This window comes from Scyliorhinus canicula, chromosome 13, assembly GCF_902713615.1.
Source record: "Scyliorhinus canicula chromosome 13, sScyCan1.1, whole genome shotgun sequence".
Taxonomy (NCBI): domain Eukaryota; kingdom Metazoa; phylum Chordata; class Chondrichthyes; order Carcharhiniformes; family Scyliorhinidae; genus Scyliorhinus; species Scyliorhinus canicula.
In genome coordinates this window covers 97132732-97153367 of record NC_052158.1, presented here as the reverse complement: position 1 = coordinate 97153367, position 20636 = coordinate 97132732, and the positions used below count along the sequence as shown (strand labels likewise).

The 20636-nt window shown below is 50.2% G+C and overlaps 1 long non-coding RNA gene across 1 annotated transcript in view; it reads right to left on the bottom strand.

Annotated features, from left to right (window-relative positions):
* The window catches only part of LOC119976283, a 45335-nt gene extending 25376 nt beyond the window's left edge, over positions 1-19959 (bottom strand). Inside the window, exon 1 of the long non-coding RNA XR_005462902.1 lies at positions 19842-19959. This is a non-coding gene — a long non-coding RNA (uncharacterized LOC119976283). The remainder of the gene's footprint in view (positions 1-19841) is intronic.
* Positions 19960-20636: the final 677 nt, after the last annotated feature.

Here is a 20636-nt window from a genome sequence, read left to right as displayed (position 1 = left end):
GCTCGTCTCTCAGCCAGGAAATGGGTTGAAAATCATCCCCATTATAGCATTCATAGTTTAAACATTCAGCTGAGATGAAAGACACAGTATTCATTCTATGCGGTATATAGTCAAAATCTGCGAGCCATTTGTCTGATACATTAGAAAGAAACTTTTCATACTGTGGTTGACTGCTTTGGTTCTCACTGGGCACCAGTAGGTGTGAGCTGTCATAGTTGAATTACCTCCACATACAACTGTGGCAGGTTGTCAGGAGTTGTCATTCAGTGATGCACAGGCGGATTCCATTTCAAACAATCTTTTATCCTGAGAAAATATTCCAGTACGACTGCAGATGAGAAAATTAAGTGAATTGCCAGGATCTCCGGGACATTTTGAGAGTTTCTGGAAAGTACACCAAATCTCATTTGATTGAAAAAGCTAGATTTGTCAATACAGTGGATCACTGAACATCCCAAATATCAGCACATCAATTATGGGCTTGACATCTGCTCACATCTTTTGATCTCTTCCTATCTAATACTGTCCATCAAAAACATTAGAAATCATTCTTCTGCCGTCAAAGCAGCCTCACGGATAAATAAAATGTCGGCCTACCAACCAAAGCATTAATGCGCTGAGGGCCAAGTATTGAGTGTTCTATGTTAATCTGTGGACAAGATGAAAAGCAAGTTGAATTACAATATCAGTTCAATCAAGCTGGCTCTGAGCTAGATAAGTATAGGGTCAAGCTGGACCCCAGAAGAAAATTTCCATTTTTTTGTTTAAGCCTCCCTTTTCACAGGAAACTGATAAACCTTTCAAAAAAATATTCTGCTGGTGGCAGCAGTAGGCTTACATGGCCTATCTAGATTTTTCTTTTAGGCAGTGCCTCAGGATTGTGGATGACTTGCTTCTACTCAGGGTCAAGGGGTTCTGAAGTGTCTGATAAGTCCAGTGCACGATCTGCAGACTCTTCCACATGCATGGCAGGTGGTGCTTGGAAGATTGGATAAATGGGGTGTTTGGAGGTTTGTGCCCCCAACGCCTTCAATTCGCCTCTGCATTTTCCTGATATGTTCGGTGCTTTCCTCAATGAGCCTTTTCCATTTTGGTTCGTCACAAGACAGGGACTTCCATCACGAGTCAGGAGGTCTGCTTGACCTCTTGAGGGATGCTGAGTAGACCTCTTGAGTTCTGAGTAGAGCAGTTGCTTCGGGAGTCTGTTGTCAGGCAAAGAGGCACCTGTCCCACCCACCAGAGCGGATCTGGAGTGATTAATGCCTCGATGTTGGGTAAGTTGGCTTGGGAGAGTTTGCATCTGTTGGACCACCTTTCTCACCACTGAATTTGGAGGGACTTGCAAAGGCACAGCTGGTGATGCTTCTCCAGTGCTTTGAGGTAAATCACCAAGTCTCTGAAGCATATAGGAATGTGGGCACCTTCAGTCTAAAACCGAAACCACTCTAACTTTAATCATTGAGTTTCAGTACGCAGATAATGCTGATGTGCCATCAATTGTACGCGTGACATGTGCTTTACAAAAGTCAGGCTTTAATAGACTAGAACACAGCTCTGCGATCGTCTTCAATGGAATGGACGATCGCCGGGCGTTTGTCCATTTATACCTCGTTAATGGAGGCGTTGTTAACTCAGCCTCTCGGCCAATTGGTCGAGAGGCACATGACAGACCAGGGCCAATGGTAAGCCGGTGTTCTGCCCCAATGGCAGACAGGTATGCAGATCGTATCACCACAAATGCTTTGTGTGCCCTCATTCAGAAATTGAGCTCCAGGTCACTGTTGACTCCTTCTCCATATATATGGGAAAATATGTGCCTTTCACTTAACACCCAGAAAACTAAGATCCTCTTTCAACCAGCTCTCAGAGCAAAACACCTTCTCCCATCAATTAAAATTGATGGTGAGATCTGAGAAAACGTAGACTACTTTCTGTATCTTGTGAGCCTCTATGTCTTGGCTAACATAGACAAAACAATTCAGCATCGCCATCTAGCACCTCATTAGCTGACTCCTGTCTTCTGCCAGATGCCCAGGATTTGTCCACAGTGTCGAGGGAATCTGTCTATATCATATTAATCAGGGTAACAGCCTTGAATATATTCAATAATCCAGCCTCCATTGATCCAATAATAATCTTCTGAGAGGAAAATTCCTCCTCATCTCCCTATTAAAAAGATGTCCCCTTATTTTGAAACTGTGTCCTTTAGTTCTAGTTTCTCCCACAAGAAGAAACATCCCGTCACCATCTGCCCTGACAAGCAGATCTTATATGTTTTAATTAGATCACGTCTCTTTCTTCTTAACTCCAGTGAGTATAGGCCCAACCTGCTAAAGCTTTCCTGGTGAGACATTTCCTCCAACTGTAATCAGGATATGGTTACTTTTCTGATTTCCTTTTAAAGTCTGAGTTTAAAATTGCAAAAGAACAGAGCCATAGAGCCTTTATATTGCTTGACATAGAACAGAACAGGCCCTTCGGCCCTCAATGTTGTGCCGAGCAATGATCACCCTACTCAAACCCACGTATCCACCCTATACCCGTAACCCAACAACCCCCCCCTTAACCTTACTTTTTAGGACACTACGAGCAATTTAGCATGGCCAATCCACCTAACCCACACATCTTTGGACTGTGGGAGGAAACCGGAGCATCCGGAGGAAACCCACGCACACACGGGGAGGACGTGCAGACTCCACACAGACAGTGACCCAGCCAGGAATCGAACCTGGGACCCTGGAGCTGTAAAGCATTTATGCTAACCACTATGCTACCTTGCTGCCCAACATAATTGGCACCTTGTCCTGAGAGTGTCAAGAATCTACCATTTCAATGGAAACATTTTTAGGAATTGTTTCCACGCCAAATGAAAAAAGGAAATATGGAACAACTGCTGACTGAGCTTCTAAACATTTATCTTTGTCAATTCATGTAGGTCAGTGTTTCGACTCTATTCTTAGCAAAGCTGAATAAACATTTAAAAGCCAATGTGCAAATGACACTTGAATTGAAGTATATGGCTGCATAACAACAATTAGCAAATGTCATTAGGGATTGGGGAACTGGGGAGGGTGGGCAAGGTGGATTTTTAACAATTTGTGGGATTTTACAGCCCCGCCTGCCGCCAGGATTGTCCAGTCCTGCCAGAAGTCAATGGACCTTTGGAAGGGCCGCCAAATCCAACACAGCAGGGCCTGAAAATCCCAACCACAGTTGAGTGGGTGGGAGTGAGTGCAAGTGAAGAGGTTAAATAGGCAAAAACTGCTGAGCACATCGAGAAGGCAATCTGCTGACTTCCATGTTTTACTTAGCACAAGGCGATGGATTGGCATTTCAAATATGTTGAAGAGGTTGGAAACCTCTGATTTGTTTTTGAAGTATTTTTATTGTTTCACAGAATAATGAGTTCTGACACCACAGAAGGAGAGCATTCAGCCCATCATATGTGAACTGGCTGTCCAAATTAGCAATTCACTTTGTGCCATTGTTCATTGTCAGATAAAAGTTTAGTTTTTGAATGCTTCGATTGAACCTGCCAACAGCACACTCTCAGACTGTACATCCCAGACGTTAACAACTCGCTGCATATAAAAGTTTTTTCTCATATTGCTTTTTGCTTCTTTTATTAATTCCTTTAAATCTGTGCCCTAACATTCTGGAATAATTCTCGTGAACACTTGCCAATGCCTTCACAACTTTCTGAAGTGCAACACACAGAACTGGGTGTCGTATTCCAGCTTCCCAAGCCTCAGGAAACGCTATGCATTCAGCAAGGTGAGGACAGGCTTGAGAAGAATGTAAGTCTCCTTTCTGATGCACAAGAAGTGCTGTAAAAAGAGGACTGCTTCCCTCTGTAAACCATAATTGTTCCCCCACCATCAGACCCCAGCCCCAAATGCAGGCTGATGTACCATCAATTGGACACGAGTCGAGATAAAGATCCAAACATTAGGCTTTAATCAACTAGTTGTGTGCCCGGCAGTCGACTTACAGAAAAAGGCCGACTGCCGGGTCCTACGGGTTCTTATACCCCGCCTCGTAGGCGGGACTACCTGCCTCCCAACCAATCGGTGAGCAGTCACATGACTAGTCTCAACCAACCAGCCGAGAGGCACATGACCGACCTGAGCCAATGTGCAGTGAGTGTTCTGCACCAATGGCAGATAGGTACCGTAAACCTCCTAGTCATATCACCACATTCACCCCTTGTGGAGAAAGAAGCCAGGGGGGGCGGAAGTAGGAAGGTGGGGGGGGGGGGCTGTAGGACTAGTGAAATGACTAGAGCTTGTGAGGTGTACCAAGGTAATTGATGGCTGCCCACTGGCGCGCGACAATTGTGCAAAACAATGAACAGTATACAAGTAAAACGAGAGAAACCAAATGTGCAACATGTACATTGGAACTCTGAATGACACGAGGAGTCCGATAAAAGTCCAGTGGAAACATCAGATCGACACGATCAGTCTGTTGGGCGCCCTCGATGTTCTACTGGACCGTCACAGCGGTGCCGGTGACATCGGGTCGATGGCCGTCCTCGACTCCGGGAGCGTCGGTAGTGATCCTGTGTCCGTACCCCTGGTCGGTGCCAGTGAAACTCTGGCTGGGGGAGCGGGTTCCTGGCGCCGGGTTTCGGGGGTGCCGGGGGGGGCGGGGGGAGGGGGGGGGGGGACTGGGTGGAGGCTGTTGATGTGGGAGGTTGAGGCCGCACGCCGGCAGGTGCCAGGTCTCGAAGGGAGACCGTGTCCTGCCGACCGTCGGGATACTCCACGTACGCGTACTGCGGGTTAGCATGGAGTAACTGGACTTGTTCAACCAACAGGTCAAACCTGTGCACCCGCACTTGCATCCGGAGCAGGATGGGCCTGGGGGCGGCCAGCCAGGTCGGGAGTGGGGATCCTGTGGACTTCTTCCTAGGGAAAACAAGAAGACGTTCGTGAGGTGTTTGGTTTGTGGTAGTGCAGAGGAGAGACCGAATTGAATGGAGGGCGTCGGGGATGACTTCTTGCCAGTGGGAGATAGGGAGATCTCTGGACCGTCGGGCCAGTAGGACGGTCTTCCAGACTGTGCCATTCTCCCGCTCGACCTGCCCGTTACCCCGAGAGTTATAACTGGTCGTCCTGCTAGAGGCGATGCCCCTGCTGAGCGACTGGTTTGCAATCCGGGGTGAGGTTCGCAAATAAGGAAGGGGGGTCCACTTTGAGGGACGCAAGGCTGCAGACAGTAAGGGGGGGAATAGGGCCGCCGAATTTGAAAGTCAAGCTCTGCAGGTTGCACTGGAAATCCAGTCCTAAGAGTGCCTGTGCGCAGAGGCGGGGGAGGACGAGGAGTTTGTAGTTTTTAAAAACTATCCCTTGGACCGTGATGTCCGCTACGCAGCACCCAGTGATGTGGACGGAGTGCGAACCTGAGGCTAGAGCTATCTTATTCTTGACTGGGTGAACGGGGAGTGCGCCTTACCGTATCAGGGTGGACAAAACTTTCTGTGCTCCCGGAGTCTAGTAGGCAGCTCGTTTCGTGTCCATTGAGAAGTATCTGTGTCGTTGCCGTAGAGAGCGTGCGTGGTCGCGACTGGTCGAGAGTCACTGCAGCGAGTGGCAGTAGGTCTGGGTCGTCTTCATTTGCAGAGTAGTCACTGGTGGGGTCTTCTGTGTTGGTCCAAAATGGTGGCGGCCGTCGGCCGCACGCGGAGTCGGGGCCCCAAGATGGCGGCGCCCGGGACCTGCACGTGGAGTCGGGGCCCCAAGATGGTGGCGCCCAGGTCCCGCACGTGGGGTCGGTGCCCCAAGATGGTGGCGCCCGGGACCCACATGTGGCGTCCGGGGCCCAAAATGGCGGCACCCGTGGGTCACTCCTGGGGCTGAAGTCAGGGGCAGAGAAGTCCGTGGGTCACTCGTGGTGGCTGGCAGTGGCAGTAGGGGGGGCCTGTGCGCCACGCGGGGCCCTGGGGGAGAGCGGGGGGGGGGATCCACGGTCACTACGCGGAACAGCAGCGACCAACTTTGACTGACAGGCCACTGAGTTAATGACCTTTCTTCCCGCAGTTTTTACACACTGCGGAACGGGCCGGACAGCAGGGGTGGGGTTGCTTTGCTAGACCATAGAAATAACAGCGGGGCCCCGTGAGCTTATCGGGGCACCCCGCAGCGCAGGCCTGGGGGGGGGTCGGAGTTGGCAGGAGACAAGGGGGTTGCATGCCACGTTGCCCAAGGGGCTGCCGCGCGGCCGGGGGAATATGCGCGGGCGTTTCGGTCGGCAACCTCCAGGGAGGATACGAGGGTCCGTGCCTCAGCGAGGCCCCAAGGTGTCCTTCTCTCGCAACCTCTGGCGAATTGCAGAGTGTTGCATGCCTGCAACGAAGGCATCACTGATTAACAGTTCTTTGAGCTCTGCTGCAGTAACATGTGGGCAGGCGCAATTTCTCCCCAGGACAACGAGGGCCCGATAAAATTCATCAAGGGACTCACCGGGAAACTGTTGCCTTGTAGCTAGGAGATACCGTGCATAAACTTGGTTAACAGGCTTGAGGAAATGTCCTTTCAGACGGTCCATGGCCCCGTAGTAATCTCGTTCGTCCTCAATCATCGAGTAGACGGCGGTGCCCACGCACGAGTGGAGGATGTTAAGTTTCTGCTCCTTGGTGGGCTGGCTGTCTGTGGTGGAGAGGTAGCTGTTGAAACACGCCAGTCAGTGCTTAAAAGTTGCTGACGCGCTTGTAGTGTGCTGGCTGATGCGGAGGCAGTCTGGTTTGATCCGTAGCTCCATTTTAAACTTCTAGTCGATTAAATTGATGAACCATCAATTGGATACGAGTCGAGATGAAGATCCAAACATTAGGCTTTAATTGACTAGTTGTGTGCCCGGCAGTCGACTTACAGAGAAAGGCTAACTGTCAGGTCTTACGGGATCTTATACCCTGCCTCGTAGGCGGGACTACTTGCCTCCCAACCAATTGGTGAGCAGTCACATGACTAATCTCAACCAACCAGCCGAGAGGCACATGACCGACCTGAGCCAATGGGCAGCGAGTGTTCTGCACCAATGGCAGATAGGTACTGCAAACCTCCTAGTCATATCACCACACAAGCCTCCACACTGATTCACAGCCCCATGGAGTCGGGAACTTGTTTGGTCACATTGTGAATTCACTTTCTGTGGCCATCAAATCCTGCCTGAAGTACGACTTGAACTTGGAGCTTCCCCAGAGATAGGGATACCAGCATTGTGCCACAAGACCCCCAATGAAGTGAGATTACAGTGATAAAATTTCTATCTTAAAAATGTTTGCAAATTTTTAACAGTTTTGTATTGATGTACCCCCAATATCGGTAGGTCAAATAAATGACATATCTTAATTCAAATAAAAGCGCAAGGAAAGAGGATTAAAATCAGATTAAATACTACAAAATGCCAAATATAATAGTCATTCCAGAAAAATATAAATTTAAAAGTTTACCAATTGGCTCATATAGACATGATGGGCGGGATTCTCCCAACGGGAGTCCAAGAGCCGACGCCGGAGTAAAAACCGGAGTGTTTTACTCCGGTGTCGGCGCCCGTTCCCAGACCCTTATTCTCCCGCCTCCGTGGGGCTAGTAGGGGCGTCGCGCGATTTACAGGGGCGGGGCCTCAGCGTGGCATCAGAGACCCGACGGCACGTAAAAGACGTGGCGCCTTGGGTCCCGCGCATGTGCGGTTACCTCACGGAGCGCTCCGGCCCCTAACCAACATGGCGCTGGGGTTCTAGGGCTGGTCGCGGAAGGAAGTAGGCACGGGGGGGTGGGGGGGGGGGGGGGGGGAGAGGCCGGCCCACCGATCGGTGAGCCTCGATCGTGGGCCAGACCCCATCGGAGGCTCTCTCCCCCCCCCCCGGGAACGGAGCCCCCGGTACAATTCGCTTCACATCACACATATCACACGAGAATTTGCATTTTGTTTCTATTAGAATAAAGTTAGTCAACAGGTTTGGGTTACTGACATTGTTAAATTTTGCATTATTATTTCTGCTTGAAGGCCGAGCTGTATGTTTGGCCCTATGAATTAAAATAATAGTTTGTCAAAATCCAATTACTTCTTCCAACATTTGGGTTGTTTACATGTCATCAGTAGTACCACCCATTGACACCATTCCTAAAGTAACTGGAGCAAATCCTCCCATTGTCAAACTGGGGAGTTCTATCCCAGGTCCCAGCTTCCATTGTACCTACCATCTTAAAATGCAACATATCATAACTGAGTAACTGGGAGATATTCATGCAAATACAGATCGTTTGCTTCATAACATGGACTCAATAGGGTTACATCGCAGGCTATTTCCCTTTACTGAAACATACCAATGATTAACAATACAATCTTTGAGGAACTAATTTCAGTCCAGGTTTTGTCTTCAAAAGATTCAAATGATTCGGGAATCCTGTTTACCGTGAATGGATAGTTGACGCTTTGCTTGAATTAAAATGATAATTGTCTGGAGTCCACTATAATTTGATATGCCCTGGCCATTCCTGGCACAGCATACTTGCCCATGAACACCTTAAGTTAGATGTTGGTACACACTCATCCTCAAGGAGCGAATTTACACCAGAATTGATTGGCAAACCACATGAGAAAATGCCACAGCAAGGATAATGGTGAGCTGGAAATGATGGAATCAATGACCAATCCATGAATCCCAAAATGCTAATGATTAAAAAGTTAAGATGATGTGATAATCTGCAGTTGTGATGCCACGGTATATGAAATTAATTACTTGGGTGCTTATCCAAAGGTAATGTTAAATTGTATTTGATTGAAGAGAGCTGTATTTTTGAGTTTCCTCTGTGAACTCCAGAATTCCAATCAGAAAGAGCAGCTGTGAAGTAAGCAGAAGACACTAAGAGGCCTGCTAGCATCTTCTCCCCAATCTTGTATTCCCAGAGTGAATGAATAAACCACGAGACTGAACCAAACACAGCTGATTTTCAGACGTTATTGTCAATGGTCTTGATCTTGTCAAAAAGTAAGAATTCACCTCAGGTTAGTCTTCAACCTTAGGATATGGTAGCTACATGTCTCAATTTATGTTTTTCAACTAAATATAAATGCCATTAAGTTAATTTAACATTTAATAAGCCTTTTTGAGCTTATCGAAGTTCTCCAATAAACCTATGGAATACCTGTTTAAAAAGCACACCATTGCCAGCTCACCTGCACTAATCCAGTAAACAAGCAAATTTTTGATTACAGATGTTTTCATTATGATTGTAATAATGCATTTCTTTCATGGAAGTACTTCCTCAAGCCATTTAAATTTGAAACTGTTTGTGTAAAGTATCCTTGTTAGTGATTTACAGTGCACTGGTTTCATTAAGTTGTGACAAAAGAACAACTTCTTGGGTTCTTCCAAAGTATTGTAATTAATTGCTAAGTAAATGAAACAATGTATAGAATATTGGTTTTATATTGGGCCAGATTTTGCAAATCAGTAGTGAAGAGCTCTCATTGCTGACCATGAAGTTAGTCTTGCTGAGAAATTCTGTGATCTCTTTGAGAATTTCACCTCTTATCACTGTGCAGTGATACTGCAACTGATTGGAGCGTTCTTTAATAGGCAGTCATAGTGTGGAGCTGGAATGAAGTTATTAAGATGTCCAATGACAATAAAGGATTCTCACAGACGCACAAACAGGAAGCAGAAAACAGTAAAATAACTTACTTTTGGAACTTTTTACATAGAATAACTAAGAAATTGGGATAGAGGCAGCAGCGAAAATATTATGCAAAATAATTTTTTTAATTGCAAAGTTTCACTTAAAAATGAACATCATCAGTACTCCATGATTACAAAATTATATTTTCAGGGCTGGCCCTGTTCTTCATCAAACTTTATTAACCATGTCACTGTTCAAATCTCAAATACACCTGATTGAAAAATGCGAAAGCTTTTAAGGACTTCTAAAGCAATGTGGGAACAGAAAAGTTCACATTATCACTAATTTCAATGTGTCCCAGCACTGGGCCTCTGCAGTACAGTGTTGGAGCCCTGAGTTACGGACCAGAACTTTAGGATTTGTATGCCAATCTGCAGATACCTGACATCCTGAAGTTATAGTCATTATCAAAGGGACAATGATGGTGAGAGCTGACAGTTCACCCATCAAACCTCATCCTCGCCCTGCAAATTTCACTGGAAACATTGGAAAAAAAATAAGATGGAAGCAGTTAGATGCTTTGGAGGCTTGACAACGTGATAAAACTGTCCTCGAAAATATATATTCTAAATACAGTAACTATTCCCAAATCAGTGACTCTAATGGTAGTCATGATGTTGACAGCAGTGTTGGTAATGGGGATGTTACTGGTTGTTGGGTGGCACGGTAGAACAGTGATTAGTACTGTGACCTCACAGCGCCAGGGACCCAGGTTCGATTCTCAGCTTGGATCGCTGTATTTGCAGAGTGTGCACGTTCTCCCTGCGACTGCATGGGTTTCCTTCGGGTGCTCTGGATTCCTCCCACAAATCCTGAAAGACGTACTCCTTAGGTAATTTGGACATTCTGAAATCTCCTTCAGTGTACCAGAACATGCGCCATAGTGTGGCGACTAGGGGATTTTCACAGTAACTTAATTGCAGTGTTAATATAAGCCTTCTTGTGACACTAATAAAGATTATTATTATTATTACAATGGGGATGGTGATGGCAGTGGTGGCAATAATGGTAGGAAGGTAATGGTGTTGATATCGGTGATGGTGGTAATGATAGTGATCGGTAATGGTGATGATAGTTGGAATAGTGGTGGAGGTAATGTTGCGTTTCGGGGCATTTTTGAGTTTAGGAAAAAGAAACAATGAGCAACAATAAAATAGTTATTTTGAAAGTAGGCCTCATGGCTCACGTGGAACTTATACATGAACAAAAATGACATTAAGTGGATGGGAAAGATATCAAGAACAAAAAAATGGTTGTTTTCATACCTCACAATGTAAGCATATGTCGCAAATCAAATAGCTTTAGTTAGTTTACTCCCTGCATTTGCCAAGCACATCTGTTTCTCAGTCATCCGTGAAAAGAGCTATGAATCATTTAATGCAATGCCAGGGCAACACCGAGCCAATTTTGTTCTCTAAAGGACAGCATGTCCACAGCAGCCCTGTCATTGAACAATACTTTACCCCTCAGTGCAGACATAATGGCACGTCTAATTAAATCACTGAGTTTAATTTAAAACAACACAGGTATCTAGCTCAATTAATGAAATATTCATTTTTTTCTTTTTGATTTTCTTTTCTGTCTACTGGGAGAAACATACTTCAGCATTTCTCTTAAATTATACCGAGCAGTTTCCCTGCTTCCTGTATCCCCTCTGGAAATCGAGTACCAGAACTTAACTTTAATTAACATGTAAACAGAAAAGCCACAACAAGGCTCAGGTTTGTTTGTGGTATGATGTGTTCTTTGTTGAACAAAGTCTACCGAATGCAAGCTCCTGCAATACCCTCGTACTGCAATTGTCAGTGCATCGTTCAAGCAGTTTGTAAATCTCGAGTCAGCCCTCGGTCTTGCCTCTGTAAGAGAGATTGCTTGGAGGAGGTGGTATTGTCCTGTTTGGCATGACCTGGGATTTGACATCAGTAGGTATAAACCTATGGTCAAAACATGGACATGGGATCCCTCAGGTCTTCTGTGCATTTTCCATACCCATCAGGATGTTCTCTGCGCTGCACCGTGTAAAACATCAACACTTTGTGGACCTTATTAATTAGTTGGATGTTGGCATCACTGGCAAGGCCAGCATTTTTGCTCACCCCGAATTGACATTGTGAGGTTGGTGGTTAGTCATCTTCTTGAGCTGCATTCCGTGTGATGAAGGTACTCCTCTGAAGTGGGGAGCTCAACATGGGTGGCTGCTAACAGGTGCATGATCCTCTATGTTCAGCATTCCAAAAATGAACTCCGTGCTCGCAATGCAAATCCGGAAAATTACTTTTTACATCATTTTCTCTGAACTGAAACATTGGCTCAGTGGTGGCAATCTCAACTGAGTTCACACCCCACTCCAGGGAATGCGATACCTCAGTGGAGTGCTACATGGTTAAAGGTACCATCTACATTTCCGCTGGCAGCCATGAGCTGAGCAGTCGCATGAAAGGTGGCTCTCTCCGAGAAACTTCTGGCTAGACCTTTTAACGCCGTTAAATGGACACAACAAGTGCGAAAGGTTCCCCAGCTGAAGCAACATCTACTACTTAATCGACCAGGATGCCGACGAGCCAGCAACCAGGCTGCAAAGCCAGGAAAGGCAGAAAGAGGAAACGTCAACCACAGAATAGGGAGACCCACGTGGCAGCCCAGAGCTGAGCACGGTGGATCCAACAGGAACGCCAACGCCAGACAGTTGATAATGGAGAAGCGAATGCAGTTCATCACAAGAGAACGCCAGAAGCACAGAGAAGTGGTGAAAGAGAACCTCAGGGCAGCAAAGAGGTTAGTAATAGAGGCCGCATTGGCCCCCATAAAGGAGGCAATAAATAGAGTGGAGAGGAGACTGGGGGCCCAGGAGGCAGTGGTGCGGGATCTGGAAAAGGCAGCCATGGACCAGGAGAAGTGGATCGCTTCGCTCAAATATGAGGTGGCAAGGTTGGTGAGGACCTAGAAGGCATTGATGACGAAAAACAGGTCCTGCCGACAGAACCAATGGATTGTCGGGCTAATGGAGGGCACAGAGGCGAGGAACCCAACAGAATTTGTGGTGTCGATAGTCGGAAAGCTGTTCGGGGAGGAGAGCTTCGTCAAGCCCTCAGAAGTGGACTGGACCACCAGGTCGCTCCAACAAAGGCCCAAGTCAGGGGTACTACCACAGGCAATGATAATGCGGTTCCACAGATTCCGGGACAAAGAGCGGATTCTGAGGTGACGAAGAGCAATCGGTCGTGGGAAGGACACACCATTCACTTGTACCTGGACATTGGAGCACACCTGGCCATGCGCCGGGCAGAATTTAATGGAGCTGAACCCACACTGTTTATAAGCAAGGTGTAATTTGGCATGCTGTAGCTGGCTAGAGAATGGGTCAGATACTGGGACAAAGAGTACTATCTCGATACATCGGAGGAGGCAAGCGACTTTCATCCAAAAGAACGAGCTCAGGAAGGAGCAGTGAGAAAAGAAATATTTTAACGGACTTTCATGATCCAGTGTGAAAAGAGGTGACTGTACTTGGGGATGTGGAGAAGGGCGGGGGGGTGGGGGGGGTGGGGGGGGGGGGGGGGGGGGAGCTGCAGCAAATGGGATGGATCCACCTAAACGCATGTAGGGTGCAATTTAATGGAAGAGTTTCCAAGTGTGGTCACGTGTAGGAACTGCCGTGTGCTCCCCGATGCACGACTCGGGCAGGCTGTCGCTGGTATCAAACGTTAATTGGTCCACTTAAACAAGGTCCCTGGTGCTTCACTCCACAAATGTTGGTCCCACCGGCTGATTCACCGGGACTGCACCAACAAAGGGGAGCAGCACTTAAACCGATCCCAGAGAACTGACCCCACACAGCTCGTAGCCATGACACCAAGGAGACCTGGCCCACAATTCGGGGATGCCCACCTGGCCAGATGTGGCGGAGTGCAGTTGGGATGCCCTGTTCCCCCGAGGGGCTCGGAAGGTCAGCCACAGGGCAGCCATATTGTCTGGGAGGAAGTGGCAAAAGCCTTAAGCTTGGGGAGCATCACCAGGATGATCGGAACCCAGTGCCGTGACAAGATCAACGACCCCCATTGGGCCTCATGGTTGGGTTGGAATCCGCCCCCCCCCCCCAATGACCATGCGGACCCTGCCGAGCACCATACTGTGCCCAGCCCACCCATGTCCAGCAGTGCTGTCCCCCACCCATACCAATCCACCCGACCCCCCCCCCCCCCCCTCCCCACCCCCCGGTGATGAATGATGTATGCGGCTCACAATGCCCTCTCTGTGTTCCCCGTAGGAGAGGATGGCCCACAACAGATGGGAGAGGAGCCAGACAGGCAGCGGGGTGTCGGACATCAGAGTCCTCACCCCCTATGAGGAACAGGCCATGGAGACGGCGGAGGTGGCCTAGGACTGATCGGTAAGTGGCATAGAGGTTGGAGTACGGTGCAGAGGTGTGGGTTCACCGGCCGCCACCCAGATGAACTGTCACATGTGAGTTGTTAATGCCATACAGAATGATGCTTCCCTCCCACTGACCACATGTTCATTATCCTGCAGGATCCCCATCCTCTGGACTGGGTTTACCCGGAGCTGATGCAGTCGATGGGGTGCGGCCGTGATATTCAGAGGGGGATGCCGCCTACGGTCCAGCAGGTCCATAGCTGATTGACGGAGTCCCAAAGGGTACGGGTGCAGCAGATAGTGCCAGTAATGCATGGCAGCGAGGCTGCTCGGGTGGCGACTGCAGTAGGGAGCCTGGTGCACGACATCAGCAGCATGAGTGGTGGTATCCAAGGCGTGGCTCAGTCAATGACAACCATAACCTCGGGCCTCGGTAGCTTGTCTGACTTGCTGGAGGGTGTCCCCGTCCAAGCAGGAGCTTTCTGAGGCACTGCGGAACATGTCCAAGTCGCAGGTGGGTATCGCCAGCGTGTTCCGGAGCAGGTTGGGGACGGCTGCTCCCAGGCACTGAGGAACATTGTCAAGGTCGCCAACACCGTGGTGCAGACATTGGGGGGCCGCAAGGCTGGCAGAGCCAGATGACACAGGTGTAACCGGGTCTCAATCCAGCTGCCCCTCCATCCCAAAGTGACCCCCAGGACCCGATGGGCGCCAACTAGGGGGAGTGGCGAGGCCAGCCACCGGCTCCCCCATGCTCTTCCCCATTCTCGGCAACGGCGCGTCTCGGAGTCAGCCCCCGGAACAGGGTGGCACGGCGAGGCACGCTGAGGGATCTACCGCCGGCATGTGGGCTGGGGCTTTCCAGCCCAAAGGCCCCCAGAGGACGCCCGGCAGGGGCATCAAAAGCTATGGGGCGTGGTAAGCCCAGGCTGCCTCCACCTCTGACATGCATCCCAGGCCACACCTAGATAGCGAGGGGGTAAGGGGCAGGTTGCGGAGGGCTGGGAGGGTTGGGAAACGGTGGTGAGCACCAACAGGGGATAAGGGCTTTTGATGCCTCTGACACTTTCTTCCGCAATGAAGGCCAACCCCCAACCCACTGCCCCAGGCCCCGAGGCCCTGAGCTCCCATTCCCGATCTCTGCACCACCCCTCCCCCCTCCACCATTTCCCCCCAGGTGGTGGGTATGAGCAAACACTGAGTAGACAGGTAGGAGTCAGACTATGGCATTGATTGAGGAGCACCAGCTTTCCCCTATTACAGGGGTCCCTGTGGGATATCTCCCTCTTTCAGGGGTCCCAGGGGAGGGGGGCAGGTGGGGAGAGGTGGATCAGCTCACCCCTGTACTTGGGTGTGTGTGGGGGGGGGGGGGGGGGGTGGGGGGGGGGGGGGGTCACCCAGGCAATCCAGGGGTTGGGGGCTGCTGTGCTATCCGGGAGATCGGGGGGTCGGGGCCAAAGTGTGCTTTGGAGGTGGGGGAGGGTCGGGCCTTTGATGGGTTTGGATGGTCTCTACCATCTTGGCCTGGCGCAATGGGTCTTGGCCAATCATGAGGTCCACCACGCCAGGGCCACGATTTTAGACACCACAAGTGAACAACCCATTTGCATTTATTTTCATGCTCCCACCCTAATGGGCGGCACGGTAGCACAGTGGTTAATACTGTTGCTTCATAGTGCCAGGGTCCCAGGTTCAATTCCCGGCTTGGGCCACTGTCTGTGCAGAGTCTGCACGTTCTCCCCGTGTCTGCGTGTGTTTCCTCCGGGTGCTCCGGTTTCCTCCCACCGTCCAAAGATGTGCAGGTTAGGTGGATTGGCCATGCTAAATTGCCCTTAATGTCCAAAATGGTTAGGTGGGATTATTGGGTTACGGGTATAGGGTGGACATGTGGGCTTAAGTGAGGGTGCTCTTTCCAAGGGCTGGTGCAGACCCGATAGGCCGAGTGGCTTCCTTCGGCACTGTAAATTCTGTGTAAACCTATGTAAATCTAGTGTTCTGCATGGAGCTCATTCATGCCACTAGTGGGGTGTCAGAGCATGGTGTTCAGGTCGGGCCTGGGAGACACCCCTAGGGGCTACACCATCTGGTCCACGTTTGTGTGGACAAGGACTAATCAGTGCCTGATTGGGGACTCCAGAGGGAGGCCATTAGATGCCAGGGAGACCTGTAGATTCCAAGTGAGTATGCCTATGTAGGTCTAAAACCTACTTAGGTATGCCTGGCTTGGTCACGCCCATTGTGGGCAAGATCCTGATCGCGTCACATCATGAGGTCCGGGTAGATCTCATGAGGCGTAATGGCTGCTGGGAAGTCCGCAGGAGGCCCGCCATCTACTGGCCAGTAGATCATGCCCAAACACTGGTCACTGCAATGTAAACAGACCACTTATATCTCATGCCGTATTTTTTCTTTTCCTCTGTGACTTTGTTTGATAACACGAATATAAAATTCGACCACATGTATCGTAAAATTATTTATAACCTCAGTTATGATTGGTGCAACAGTATAACTTATCTATATGATAATAAAGTTTACCTGTCATGAATGAAAATTTCAATAAAAACATTTTTTTAAAAGGTGCTATCTGCTGTCTCAGATGGATGGATGGTATTTGAAGAAGAGCAAGCGAGTTTTCCTGATGTCCCTCAACCAACGGTATTTCAAGTCATTTATTAGCTATGGATGATGACAGGTTTGCTGAGCTTGTGTGTGGTGCTATATAAATAAGTTATTTACTTCTATCAAAAGCAGAGAAACCTTCAACACCTCCTGTTTCTTTCGAAGCACAAAGCCTCCTTAGACTTAGCCTTCATTGCACATTGTAAGTTAAGTTATGATAGTCATCAATATGGCTTTTGAGCCGTTTATTGCATTCTTTCTAGATCGGAGACTCTGGCAGGGAGTTCAGCCATGGATGGATTATCCATCCCATGAGGGGGAGGGGGAGAGGCATGAGGAGTTGGAGTCCCCATTGGGCCCAGAGGAAATTGTGTAATTTTCCCTCTTTCCCCTCGGCACCACCCTCCTTCCCATTGAAGAGGATTTTATCTTTGGCTGGATTGGGTGTGGGGGGCTATTTCAGCTGTAAGTGTTCCAGCTGTAATTTTATCACTGCCTTAGTAGGTCTAAAAGGTTTGTCTTCGGGAGGGGTGGTGGTCTGTCGGGAGTCTCTTTATTCAGGCGGCCACTGTCGGGGGTCTCTTTTGTTAGGTCTCTGTGGGAGGGAGTTACTTTAGTTGGTGAGTCTCTGTGATGGGGGGGTCCTTTTAGTTATGAGGGTCCCTCTAATTAGGGGGTCTCTGTGGGTGTTCTTTAAGTTAAGGGGGTCCCTGTGATGGGGGGAGGTCCTTAATCAAAGGGTCCCTGTGGGTGGGTTCCTTTAGTTTTTTTTATTTTTAATTTTTTTATTCATTCATGGGACAAGGCCATCGCAGGCTGGTCCAGCATTCATTGTCCATCCCTAATTGCCCTTGAGGGAACACTTAAGAGTCAGCCACATTGCTGTGGATCTGGAGTCACATGTACGCCAGACCAGGTAAGGACGACAGATTTACTTTTATAAAGAGCATTAGTGAACCAGATGGGTTTTAGTTAGGGGGTGCCTCTAATTGGAGAGTTTCTGTGGGGGGTCCTTTAGTTAGGGGGTCTCTGTGGCACTCCCTGTAGTTCGGGGGTCTTGGAGGGGGTTTCCTTAAGTTAGGGGCTCCATAGGGTGGGGGGAGGGGTCTTCTGCCTATTAAGGTTGCCCCTGGGGCGGTTTCCCTATTAAGGGGATCCCTGGGGGGAGGATCCCCATTAAGGGGGTCCCTGTGGGTTCTCCCTATTAAGAGGTTATCCACTGCAGTTGTGGCTGATGACGCCTATCCGGAGGCCCTAACCGACATCCACACAGCGACCAGGAACGTGATCAAGCGGTGCTTCAGAAGTCTGAAGATGCAGTTCAGGAGTGCCACTGCGATGTCCCAGGTGTGTCTGGCACGTGGCTGCTCATGAGGGGTGCCCTGTCCTGGGCCTTGGCCATCGCCTGCACAGATTGCCCCAGGCCTTGGATATGCTGATACATAGCCAAAATTCTTGCTCCCAAAGGCTCCACCGTGGAAACCACCCGTGCTGTAATGGCCTAGGTGGCAGGCATGGTCACCACCACCTCCTGCTTCTGCATGCAGTTGGACTCCTCCAATTACACCTGCAGGTGCTGGAGGCTCGCCGCCAACCCCTCGTGCAGTCCCTGTATCTGGGATAGCATCTCCACGATCTATGGGACTGTCTGTTCAAGAAGTTCGAAACCCCTCTGACGGCAGCTAGTCCCTGGGGTCAACCTGCCGTCCGACCGTCTGCCCCCTTGGGGGTTCCTACCTCCACTGGAGCATGTGTGTGGTGCACACCAGGTAGTGTCCCAGGAGCCTTTTCACTAAAATGCCCACCGAGTATCTCTGGGGAGGTGGGAGGTGTTGGAGACAGCTGTGATGGGAAGTCAGTGCCATCCTCCGACCCGAGCTACGGGGTGCCCAGGGCCTCGGTCGATAGCACACGTCCATGTCAGTGCCCTTGTCACTGTTCGGCAACTGGAACTCTTTCTGGGGACGGGGACGCCAGATGGGCCCATGCCATCACCAGCAGCTCTTGCTGACAAGACAAGATGCATTATAAGACTGTTGGCGGAGGGGGGGGGGGGGGGGGGTTGCAGTGGGTGTGGGGGTGTGTGGAGTGGGGGGTGGTGTGGGGGTGAGGGTGGTGTGGGGGTGAGGGTGTCTTTTGTGGGGGTGTGGGGGTGAGGGTGGTTTTTGGGCCGGTGTGGGGGTGAGGGTGATGTGGGGGTTAGGGTTGTTTTTGGGGTGGTGTGGGGGTGAGGGTGGTGTGGGAGTGAGGGTGGTGTGGGAGTGAGGGTGGTGTGGGGTGAGGGTGGTGTGCGGGTGAGGGTGTTTTTTTGGGGTGGTGTGGGGTGAGGGTGGTGTGGGGGTGAGGGTGGTGTGGGGGTTAGGGTGGTTTTTGGGGTTGTGTGGGGGTGAGGGTGGTGTGGGGGTGAGGGTGGTGTGGGAGTGAGGGTCGCTTTTGGGGTGATGTGGGGGTGAGGGTGGTGTGCGGGTGAGGGTGTTTTTTGGGGCGGTGTGGGGTGAGGGTGGTATGGGGGTGAGGGTGGTGTGCGGGTGAGGGTGTTTTTTTGGGGCGGTGTGGGGTGAGGGTGGTGTGGGGGTGAGGGTGGTGTGGGGTGAGGGTGGTGTGGGGTGAGGGTGGTGTGGGAATGAGGTGGTTTTTGGGCCGATGTGGGGGTGAGGGAGGAGTGGGGGTTAGGGTGTTTTTTGGGGTGATGTGGGGGTGAGGGTGGTGTGGGGGTGAGGATGGTGTGGGGGTTAGGGTGGTTTTTGGGGTGATGTAGGGGTGAAGGTGGTGTGGGGGTGAGGATGGTGTGGGGGTGAGGATGGTGTGGGGGTTAGGGTGGTTTTTGGGGTGATGTGGGGGTGAGGGTGGTGTGGGGGTGAGGATGGTGTGGGGGTTAGGGTGGTTTTTGGGGTGATGTGGGGGTGAGGGTGGTGTGGGGGTGAGGATGGTGTGGGAGTGAGGGTGGTTTTTGGGGTGGTGTGAGGGTGAGGGTGGTGTGGGGGTGAGGGTGGTGTGGGAGTGAGGGTGGCTTTTGGGGGGTTATGGGGGTGAGGGTGGTGTGGGAGTGAGGGTGGCTTTTGGGGTGGTGTGGGGGTGAGGGTGGTTTTGGCATTAGGGTGATGTTGGGATTGATTGATACACGTGTCACGGGGAGCCGCAATTCAGCGGGGTCTCACTTACCCTCCCAACGCTGGTCTCCACTCCAGCGGCTGCCCTGTCCTCTTGCCCACCGACTACGTTCTCTGCTCTGCTGCGTTGAGAGGCTACAGTTCCGGCTGTCCCCCTCCAATCTTCTCCCGATCCTGGCAGTTATGGGCAGCCTTCCTCTGAGGGGGTGTGGGATAAGAAAATGCACAGTGTTAGGAAATCCGACGCACGCAAACCAGGGGGTGGGTAGCTGGTGGCTTCAGTGGCTTGGGCACCTGGCCATGGCAGCCGGTAATGGGTGTCGGCATGTGGTGCAGGAGGTATGGAAGAAGTACACAGGAGATACAGTTGGTTAGTTATTAGTAAGCACCTAACTCCTACCTTAACGTGCCTCCCCACCGTTTACATCCACACAGACAAGAGACACAAACACAGAGGGGTGGAAAGTGGTGAAAAATACTAAGGCTGAAAGTCAAAAGTTAAGAGTTTTTTCTTCAGATGGTGATTCTTTTAGCACACTTTCATCACAGCTTGTAGATTAGAGTATTTGTGTTGAGGCCTGTACTGGTTTTCCGGCAGTTTTTAAAAGCATGTGCTGGATTCTCCGATTTTGGGGCGATGTCCGGAGGATCCGTGACAGTTTTCGTAGGATAATTCAGCGAGGCCCCAGCACCGATCCTCCGACCAGTGAGGGGCTAGCAGCAGTGGCACGTAAAACACATGGTCTTCCCGATATAAGTGGCTGGAGAATTGCCGGTTCCATGGCTGCGTATGAGCACAGCGACGGCCTGCAGCGGTCGCGCCAAACAACGAGGTGCCGCCCGTGCG